The 10,829-nt window shown below is 39.3% G+C and overlaps 1 long non-coding RNA gene across 2 annotated transcripts; it reads right to left on the bottom strand.

Moving 5' to 3' along the window:
* Positions 1-2,154: 2,154 nt before the first annotated feature.
* Positions 2,155-8,527, bottom strand: LOC119263219. 2 transcript variants are annotated; one of them, XR_005130200.1, is made up of 5 exons: positions 8,447-8,527; positions 4,564-4,711; positions 4,354-4,425; positions 4,168-4,234; positions 2,155-2,571 (listed from the first exon to the last, which is right to left on the bottom strand). It is a non-coding gene; the product is annotated as an uncharacterized LOC119263219 (long non-coding RNA). The 2 variants fall into 2 exon arrangements; XR_005130201.1 differs by having other exon boundaries at positions 4,564-4,708; positions 8,447-8,520.
* Between the last annotated feature and the right edge of the window lie 2,302 nt (positions 8,528-10,829).

The raw sequence follows: 10,829 nt of genomic DNA, 5'->3' as shown, positions 1-10,829 counted from the left end.
GTGACATGGTCTGAAAAACCTCCAGCAAATTCTGAACTAACACCTCTGACTTTGACATTATTATTCATTTAGGTTTTACACACTATGTTTTAGTTTGTGTTTTTCCCTCCTGACTCAATAACACTACTTCATTTAATTTTAGTAAATCCTATAGTGCAGCTTTATTTTACACACAACTATGTACTTAAGTAAAATCATCTTATGATCATCTATCCTGGTCACCAGGTTGATAACTAGATTACTAGATAACATATAATCAAATTCACAGAGTACTTTGAGTATATCAACATTTATATTCGGGCTTAGAAACCTTTATTTAAAAGTGAAGAATATTTTTTTTTTATTTAGTGTAATGTATATGTGACATTTCACTCTCACTGTCACTGTGATCAGAATAAAATGATCCAGGGCACCGTTTATAAACAATATTGTAACACACAGTTTACCAACAGGTCAATTAGGCACACTAGAATGTAACAAGAATATATAGCCATCCTTTCAGAGAGCTTCAACATTTGTATCATTAATGATGACTAGGATTAGGGTCCTCAGGGCCCATTATGGGAATGCACCATAATCCAGCTGTGTGTGACGTGGCCGCAGAACACAGACGCATGCAGATCTTAAACACTGGGTTGTAATACGAAAACAGGAGACAGGCAAAAACGTGATTGAAGAGGAGTTCAAGAGTCCATACACAGGTTCTACAACACAGGCGACAGTAGCGAGGGTTTTTCTTTTTCTTTAGCAGACATTTGGATCCCTTGGCATGTCGTTCAAGCTATGTCTTTGGAAGATTTAGGTAGTTTTGCTTTTTAATGAGAATTTCACCAAAATAAAACCACCACTGATAAAATCATCAATACTTTCAGAAACATTACCTGGGGTAGTTTGTTGTATAGTGCCAGTAGTATGTCAAAAGCTGAGCTGTTTGATTGGTTAGGTTGGAGGAAGAAAGAAATAAATTAGAAAGAATGAAATAAATTAGCACTGACTCACCAGTGACAACACACCATCAACCATGTAAATAAACTGATATGTCTTCTAAGAGCGTGATGATTGATTGGCGAGGGGTGCAGCTCATTGGCTGTTCGCGCTCACTGACGTCATGGACATACATGGGGCGCCGTTTAAAACTCTTATAACAGGAGTTTTAATATATAAAATAAATAAAATATAACAGCGGGGTTAAAATGGTTTATGCTCTTCTGGGTTCCAGGAAATGATAGTATTCTTTCACGTTAAAATGTTTTTATAAACTGTAATTTTGCTCAAATGCTCCATCGTAACCCATTCCTTTTGGGCTCGCTCCGGAGCGCCCTCTAGCCTTTGAGAAAGCTGAAAGACATTGCAAAGTGGTGATTCTCCTCTCTACCAGTTGTGTGGCCGTGTTTAAAATAGCATACCGTGTAGTGTAAAGTGCATTTGTATATATTATTGTATACTGTACTGTATCCAGTATACGACACAAGCAACATATGAAGTAGGTGGACCTCAGAAACTGCTCAGTGAGTGGAAGTATGAGGCAGTGTTTCTAATAAAGTGCACACATCTCCAAAGTGTACTCTTAGCCAGATATACAACATTACTAGTAAGATGCTGAATATAACATCTGTATGTATTAGAATTTACATCAGTGCTACATCAATAGATTTCTTTATTGTTATACATCAAGGGTGGTATGTCTTTATCACTGTAGGGAAGGCATGTTCCCAATAGTTGTATTAAGTTTTTCCATAATGCATTCTTGATGTTATAATGAGAAAACACTGATGAAAGAAAACACAAAACACAAAAAGAACAAAAAAAAAACATTTTGATGAGAGAGAGTTATGCAATAATGAGCTACCAACTATTTTATAACATGAAAAATAATCATAAATGCTAGTTTTGGACCAGCAAGCTCATTTATTCAATGGTAGAATAAAGTACAGAACTATACTTAAGTGAAAGTATAGGTAACGTATCAAACTCTGAGCTTCTGAAAGTGGAAATATAAAAGCAGAAACTTAAAGAAAAAAAAAAAAAAAAAAAAAAAATATATATATATATATATATATATATATATATATATATATATATATATATATATTATAATCTTAAGCATATAAAAGTAAAAAGAACATATTTTAACAGATCATATTAAGAGTCTTTTTTACTTCTTAACATTAAAGTAACTTGGCACTAACAGATCTGAGTCTGTCATACAGTTAAACACAGCATTGAAAAATCCCAGGGCCTGAGAACCTTGTAACAGGGACATTCAATAGAAAGGAGTAAAAGTAAATAGATTTGGAAATATAACAGATGTGCAAATATTCAATTTTAACAATACTTGAATAAAGTACACACTTAATGATATAGCAAGCACTTTATAAGGTAATATATTGGTTTGCCACACAAGTCAAATAGGCTGTTTGCAGTAAAGCTTTAGCAGGTAAATGTGGAACTAGGCAAAAAAGAAAAGAAAATAGGCAAACTTTATAAGAAACACTGTATTTTAAGCAATTAATGTCTCATTCTTCAATTTTTGTATCCGTCGTGATGGTTCTGATCATGACTCCACCAAGTCTAAGGCAAGAACACACACAGGTAATAGTGCTAAACACTCAGACAGAAACACTCACTGTCAGCATATTGACATATCCTATTATATCAATGGACACACAGACAGATGACAAATTAAAGAAAACACAACAGAACATTTCTTAGTCTGTTATTAAGCTACCATAAGCCACCAGAACAGCTTCAGTGTGACTTTGCAATTCTCTGGCACTGAACTGAAGGGATAAAACTCCATTTTTCCATAATTTATTCCCAGTTGTGTTTTAATTATTGTGGTGGAGAGCACTGACATGTAGTATCTAACACGTTAGTCCAAAATCTCACTTAAATGTTCAGTTGGGCTGAGATCTGGCGATTGCAAAGGCCCGAGCATAAGATTTCCATCATTTTCATACTCAAACTATTCAGGGACCCCTTGTGCTCTGTGAACAAGGGCACTGTCATGGTAGAAGAGACCACTCTCATCAAGATGCCATAGGATAATGGTGGTCAGAATAACTTTTTTATTGATGTAAACTTGTGCTCCCTTCTGCCATGTCGTGTACTCCACACTTGTACTCATCTGAAATTCACCACAAGGCTCTCTAATGTGCATTTGTCTTTGTAATGAGGTGTTTAACACTGCAACCCCACTGTAATATCCCTCTCTGTAATAGCCCTGGATGAGCTGTTCTTGCTGACAGCTTAAGGACATCTTGCATCGACATTCTCAGTCACCTAAGGAACACTTGCTCTTGTGGTGTTTCTTACATATTGCACTAATTTGAGCATCACAGTCACTGAATGTGAACCTCTGTTCACAATTTCCAACCCAATTGCAATGCTTAGCGTTTTCGTACATGTCACAGAGCATTACAGCTTTATAGTATCATGCATTACAGCTTCTACACCTATTATGTTTCTCCACTCAAGTATTTCTCTTAATTTGTCACCTGTTTGTGCTCACAGAAACTTTGTGGTGAAGTACAGTATAACTATGTGTAGTAGTGGGCAATATTTCAGGACAATTTACAGGACAAAATATGGACAATTTCAGCATGTGCTATAGTGCACATGTATTTTATGACAAAAACATGTTAGATGTTTATGTAATCCTTTTTTGTAGGTTATTATTACTCAAGAATGTTTCTTCACTTTTTAATAAGGAACATTTTGAAGTTTATCTGAAATAATTCTATTGAGCAAAACAATATTTCACATCTGAATTTATACAAGGCCTAAGTTGGCTTCTTATTTGGTGGCTCTTTGTTCAGATTTTCTGTCCCACCTTAAATAGAACAGCACATTCTGGCACCTGTACAGACATCTAAGTGTAACTGCTGCACCATTTAAGATGGAATGAGAAAATCAAACCATCGGAAACTGCTGGAATTTGGAAAATATTATAGTAATTTAGTCATTAGGCAGTTTCTCAGTTGCTACGAGGAATCCCTGTAATTGGTTAGATTAGGCTAACATCCCCAAAAGTCATCTGTGCATATTTATATATTAGTAATGGTTATGACAAAACTGAACAGAGCTGAACTGATTTACTGCCCACTACTAACCCTGTGTAAACACTGACAAGCTGATGAAGCATCAAATCCAAATGAAATCACTTACTGGAGACAGAAGAGGTTGCTCTGAAGACCTACACCTGCGTCACATCATAAGGAGCACTGCTCTGAGTCTAACAGTGAGAAAGAACAACAGAAAGGAAAACAGATAAAAGACTAACTTACTTTGCATTTACATTTTCAGTTGTTCATGTCATTCTCTTTGGACTGGGTTTTGAAGTGGGGATCTTACTGTTAGAGCTTCATAGACATCATCTGAGGTCTTAATATTAAGAGCTGTGTATGTGTCGTCTGGGCCAACATTCTACACGAAAAAAGGAAAAAAAGGTGTGTCAGCTCAATGCACAGCTGCCTCTGTATGGCTAAACAGCACTGCATTACCCTGCGCTCTACCAGGAAGCCAGTATTAATAATAATACACACGTTCTAATGGATCACACACCTCGTAATCATCTTCAATTGCTGCCTTCTTCTTCTTCTTTCTACTGCTTTCATCAACTTCATATTCATTTGTGCTTGTTGTCTTATTCTTCCTCCAGCTTTTACCTACCCAGTATTTACTTCCATCTGTTTTCCACTTCTTCCTCCTGCTTTCATGTAATAAATTACAACAGTTCTGCTTTACATATTAACATGCTTAATTACTATCATGTGATGAACATGGCAATGGTGTTTCACTTCAGCACAATGGTTGTCATGCGATGCTTTAAAAAGCTCTTTTTTAAGCAACTGTTGATATTTTTAAAACACATTCATTATTTCTTAATATTTTTGAAAAGTTCATTTTTATGGTTCACAAGTCGTGCTGTCCTCTAAATACTCTTAAAGGTTTGAGCAACCTCAGTGAACACTTGGATGTGGTTTGAGCAGAGTGAGAGTTCTGGGAACGTATATACGCAAGAGGTTTTTGCAACTACTGACCTTGTGTTTGTTAGCTGTGTTAGACTTGTAGGTCCAGTGCTAAACTACGGACGCAAAATTTGCAAACCAAACATGTCTTACCTACCAACTACATCTGGTCTAATCAGATGAATCCTTTAAAACAGGGGTGTCAAACTCAATTGCACAGGGGGCCAAAACACACTTTAGTTTGCGGGCCGAACAGAATAAGCATTTATTGAACACACTAAAACTAAATGTTTTTTGAACGTAAATATGAATAAAAATAGACAGGAATGTTATTCTGGAATAAAAAATAAACTTAAACTTTAAATAACATACATTTCTTGCTCTCCATAAAAATATATCCACTCAAAATTATACAAGTTAGAAATATGAACATGCTGCAAAACAAAACAAAACCTGGAAATATAAATACATTTTGTGCTTTTCAGCAACAACACATAACGAATCAAAGCATTCAGTTTTCTTTGCTCTTGTGCCATTTTATCAGAGCTGGATGCTTGGCATCTTTTTTTGGCAACAAGTTCGTTTATGTTTGGCGTGAGGTCCCGTGTTGACTCTCAGGATGGACTGCAGGTGCTCATCAGTGAGACGACTCCTGTGTGCTGTTTTGTTTGTCTTCATCACTGAGAACAGCTTCTCACACAGAGATGTGCCACCAAACATGCACAAGGTTCGAGCCGCGTGTAGGCGGAGCTGGGGCGCTGCTGCGGGACAGGAGTGAATAAGCTCTGTGGGCCCTGCAGGGTCGCACTTTGCCTTTAGTGTCTCATTACACTGCAGCTCAATCAGCTCCATCTGAATCTGCACAGGTGCAGTTTCCACGTCGACGGCAAATGGATTACGAACAACTCAAAATTCTTTTTTGTTTTTCAAAGTCACCAAAGCGCCGCGGAACTCCATGCGCACTGCGCTCAGTTTGTCAGCATGGCGCGTATTTATATGTCGACTTGGTTCAGCATTACTTGGCAACAGGGAAAGTGAGGCAAGTTGCTCTGGTGCTTTTGTTTCTCCCATAAAAGCAGCTTCACTTGAAACGCCTTCACTGCGTCATACATGTCAGTGATCATGCGGTCGCGTCCCTGGAGCTGGAGGTTTAACGCATTAAGATGAGCCGTTATGTCAGCCAGAAACGCCAACTCACATTTCCACTTTTCATCCCGCAAGACGCTGGAGTCTTTTCCTTTACTGTCCATGAACTGACACATTCCGTTGCTGAGCTCAAAAACTCTGTTGAGAACTTTTCCCCGACTTAGTCAACGCAGCTCTGTATGATAAGGGATGTCGGCAAACTCTGAATCTATCTCCCGCATAAAGGACTGACATTGCTGGTGATTTAAACCTGGCTTTGCCACATAGTGCTTCCTGGTGTATGATGCAGTGATATGCTGTTAACTCACCAGTGCAATTCTCCTCCTGCATCTTCACTCGCATCACCGCACTAGTCCACTTCTTTTACCGCACATAGCCGGTGCTCCATCAGTTGTAAGTCCAATAAGTTTGTCCAGCAGTTTCATGTCGGTTACACTTTGACATACGTTTTCAAACATGTCCTTTCCAGTCGTCCCGTGCACCGATTTAATGTCCAATATTTCCTCTGTAACGCGCAAGTTGGAGTCCACCCCACGGATGAAGATGGCTAGCTGTGCAGTGTCAGTCATGTCAGGACTTTCATCCACAGCAAGAGAGTCTGCAGTAAAGTCTTTGCTTCTTTCACTCAACTGTGTTCTTAAATCAGTGGCCATCTCACAAACTCGATCAGCAGCCGTATTTCTACTTAGGCTTAAATTAGCCAGAATCTGTTTTTTTGTCTGGACATACGAGGTCGCACACCTTGATCACGCAGCTCTTCAGAAATTCTCCCTCAGTGAATGTCCGGGCTGCTTGAGCGACCTCCTTCGCCACGATAAAACCTGCTTCACTTTGTGATTTTTTCACGGGTAAAACCGTCCTGCTGAAATGTCAGCTTCTTTTCTAACTCTCCTACTATCTTTTGCTCTGCATTCAGGTTATCCTGATGTTTTGTCTCATAGTGCCGTCTTAGATTAAATTCTTTGAATACAAATGAGACAAACAGGTTTACCGGCAATGTCAGTAAACAGATACTCAGCCTCCCATCGGTTTTGAAAGGCTCTGTTTTCAGAATCAACTTTTCTCTTCGGCATCGTGCGGGGCAAGCTTCACAATAACTTGTAGCAACAGACACTAGACTTGATTGGCGCGGAAAGCGCTCCGAAAGGCAGCTGAAGCGCTGCATTATGGGATCTATCGTTTATTGTGTTACCAGCGCTTCCTATTGCCGGGCCATTAGTAAGAATCAGGGGCGTTGCCTGGGTATGTAAAGATCCGGGGCTCTGCCCAATTAATTATATATAATTTTTTTTTTTTTTTTTTTACAATACGTACCCTGATATATAATGTTTAACACTATAATATGGAGTTATTTTTTTATTCAACAGATTTAAAATTTAACAAAGGGTGCACAAATTCTGCAGAATGACTGTTGGTGACCTAAAGATAGTGAGCTTTTACTAAAGGACATGTACCAGGTATATTCCATCAGTAAATCCATTCCTCAATAAAGTATGCAAAACAGTATGTAAGCAATGGATTTCATGCAACTGTGTAATAATGTAAACAATTCACTTGTTTCTAAATTGTTCTTTTACCTTTTATGACACATTGAAACAAATTATTGAAAGAAATATTAATAATTATTAGTGCTAAGGAGTCTACACAATTAACACTCTTTAAGAATTACTTATTATCTATCCTGTATGTTTTTGCACAGTCTTTCTTCTCCTAACCTGTTCTTTCTTTAGATCAGTCCAGTCCTGATCAGTTCAGTTCATTTCAGGTCTCTCCACATTTCCTCCCTCTCCACCCTCTCTTCTACCCTGTTAAATAGTAATTCAGGAAAGCATGCTTAAAATAAAGCTGGAAACAATATTTTAAATACAAAAGACTGTGCTAAAACAAACTACATCTGGCATTATTTTGCCAATCTTCGTACTAAAAACATGTGTATTTTATTAATAATGTGTTTATTAGGCATTGTTTTCCATACCGCTTGTATTGTCTTCTCCCATCTCCTCTCCTCTCCAGTTCTACTCTGTTCTCCTCTCCTGTTGTCTGTTCTCTTCTCTTCTCCTCTGCTCTCCTTTCCTGTTGTCTGTTCTCACCTCCTCTCCTGTTCTCTCCTCTCCTCTCCAGGTCTCTGTTCTCCTGTCCTCTGCTCTGCTCTCCTCTCCTGTTGTCTGTTAGCTAACTAATTCCGAAGCTGACTAGTGACAAGCTGCATTTTATTAAGCACACAGTGGGTTTGATCTGTGTGTTTTGATTCGGAGACGTGTGTTTTTAACCAGCTATCCGATAGCTCCACAAACAATGTCATCACAGTTTACATAGTTAACTACCGTTACCTTTCTCCTTGAAAAAACGCCGTATATCCATTTTCTTTCACCGTCAGCTTCCTGCAACCTGCTGCCAAAAATGGCTAGAGCACATGTGCGCTCCCCCACGGGGGTGGGGGTGGGGGTGGGCTCTCCTCCGCGCCCGCAAAACCAGCAAGCTGATTGGCTGTTTCTCCTGAAAGGCGGAACTTTATCCTTGAACCGGCACTATGATTGGCGTTAAGAGATTTCCTATTCTCACAGCAGCATTGGCCTCCTCATTAATAGTACAGCTGAGCGAAAAGGTTCGGGGCTACTGGATAATCATTCGGGGCTGAAGCCCCGGAAGCCCACCCCAGGCGACGCCCCTGGTAAGAATAATATAAAATGATCTCGCGGGCCGGATATAACTGCAAGCCGGGCCGGATATGAGTTTGACACATATGCTTTAAAAGCTGTGCTTTGTGCAGTTTCCCAGACATGGATTAAACCTAGTCTTGGACTAAATTGTGGCACTGGTAGTAAATCACCATTATAAAATCTTTTTAGTTTATGCTTAGGGCAAATTGGGTTTGAGAAACTGACCCTTAATGATAGTTAGTTGGATACAAAGTTTGATTGTAATGGCTTAAATATTAAATAGACACACATCACCTTATCCACAGAATGGTGAAGAGAACAGCTGTAGCAAACCCTCCACAGAATCCACCAATGCCAGCAGCTGCAACCTGTCCTTTACCTGAGTGAGAGGGTTAAAAATAACTGAAATAAAGGTCTTTAAACCAGAAAACAGTCATGTGATTGAGTAGCTAATGCTGCTCACCGATACATGTGACTGGCACAGGACGTGCATAGTCATGGCCAATTCTGTTTCTAGTCATGCAGTAGAATGGTTCAATGTCCTCTTTAGTGATACTGGTGATGCTGTAGGTCTGCCCATATGCCACAGGTTCACTTTCATCTTCACCTTCTTTATACCAGGTATAGTCCATCACAGGTGGGTTAGCATGAGCCTTGCATGTCAGGGTCACAGTAACTGATGTATTCTTTGGGGAGTCTAGAAGTACAATATACAACTCAGACAGAGTTAAAGAAAACTCTTATGTGCACCATGTATATAAAATATTGTGGTTCCAGTACATATAAATGTCTCTTTACTTACATAAAATATTAAGTGGTGTGTACTCTGAGAATGCAGATCCATGCTGGTTGGATGCCCTGCACTTGTATTTGTAACTGTCTTCAATGCTGATATGTTCAATGGCGTAATTCTGCCCGGTCCCTATTTGTAAGTCCTCTTCTCCTGATCTCTTAAACCAAGTGTAGCTCTTCACAGATGGGTTTGCTTCACTGCTGCAGGTCAGAGTCATTGAACCACCCTCCATTATTCCACCAAATGGTTTGCTGGACACCTGTACCCTCTTTGGACCATCTACAAAAAACAAAAATAAAAAAATAAACCACAGAATTCTAACGATAGAAATTATCTGGTGGACTACCCAGCAATCTCACTGACCTGCCCACTAATCCCAAAAACGATTTCACAGAAGTACAATATACAACTCAGACAGAGTTAAAGAAAACTCTTATGTGCACCATGTGTATAAAATATTGTGGTTCCAGTACATATAAATGGCTCTTTACTTACATAAAATATTAAGTGGTGTATACTCTGAGAATGCAGATCCATGTTGGTTGGATGCCCTACACTTGTATTTGTAACTGTCTTCAACGCTGATATGTTCAATGGTGTAACTCTGCCCGGTCCATATTTGTGAATCCTCTGTTCCTGATCTCTTAAACCAGGTGTAGCTCTCCACAGGTGGGTTTGCGTCACTGCTGCAGGTCAGAGTCACTGACTGACCCTCAAGTATTCCACCAGATGGTCTGCTGAACACCTCTACCCTCTTTGGGCCATCTGCAAAAAAACAACAAAAAATAACCCATAGAATTCTAGCAATAGAATTTAGCTGGTGGAATATCCAATAATCTTCCTCCAGGATGGTGCCAAGTATGAAGTAACTAATTTTGCACTAAAGTAAACACTTTTAGAAATCGGATCGATGGTCACTCATCGAAAACTGTACTTTGAGTTCCTGAGCAGTGATCCATTGTTTGAACCTAGAACAGGCTTATTCATTTGGGCCAACCAGCTGAGGAAATGCCACAGATACCAGAAATGGGGAAGGAGAGTCACCGTTCTGGCCAGGCTGAAGCGACGTGCTAACTGCCCCGTCCCACTCCCCAGCATACTACTGGCAAATATAAAGTCCCTGGATAACAAAATCAGTGAACTCAGAGCACGATTCTCTTTCCAGTGAGAGACACAAGACTGCTGTATAATCTGCCTCACAGAGACATGGCCGTCAGTGTAAATTCCCAAAAAGGCCATTGGGGTTCTTTGTGCCTCGTG

This window comes from Pygocentrus nattereri, chromosome 1, assembly GCF_015220715.1.
Source record: "Pygocentrus nattereri isolate fPygNat1 chromosome 1, fPygNat1.pri, whole genome shotgun sequence".
Lineage (NCBI taxonomy): Eukaryota > Metazoa > Chordata > Actinopteri > Characiformes > Serrasalmidae > Pygocentrus > Pygocentrus nattereri.
The sequence above is the reverse complement of the archived record's forward strand: the minus strand, read 5'-3'. Positions and strand labels throughout refer to the sequence as shown.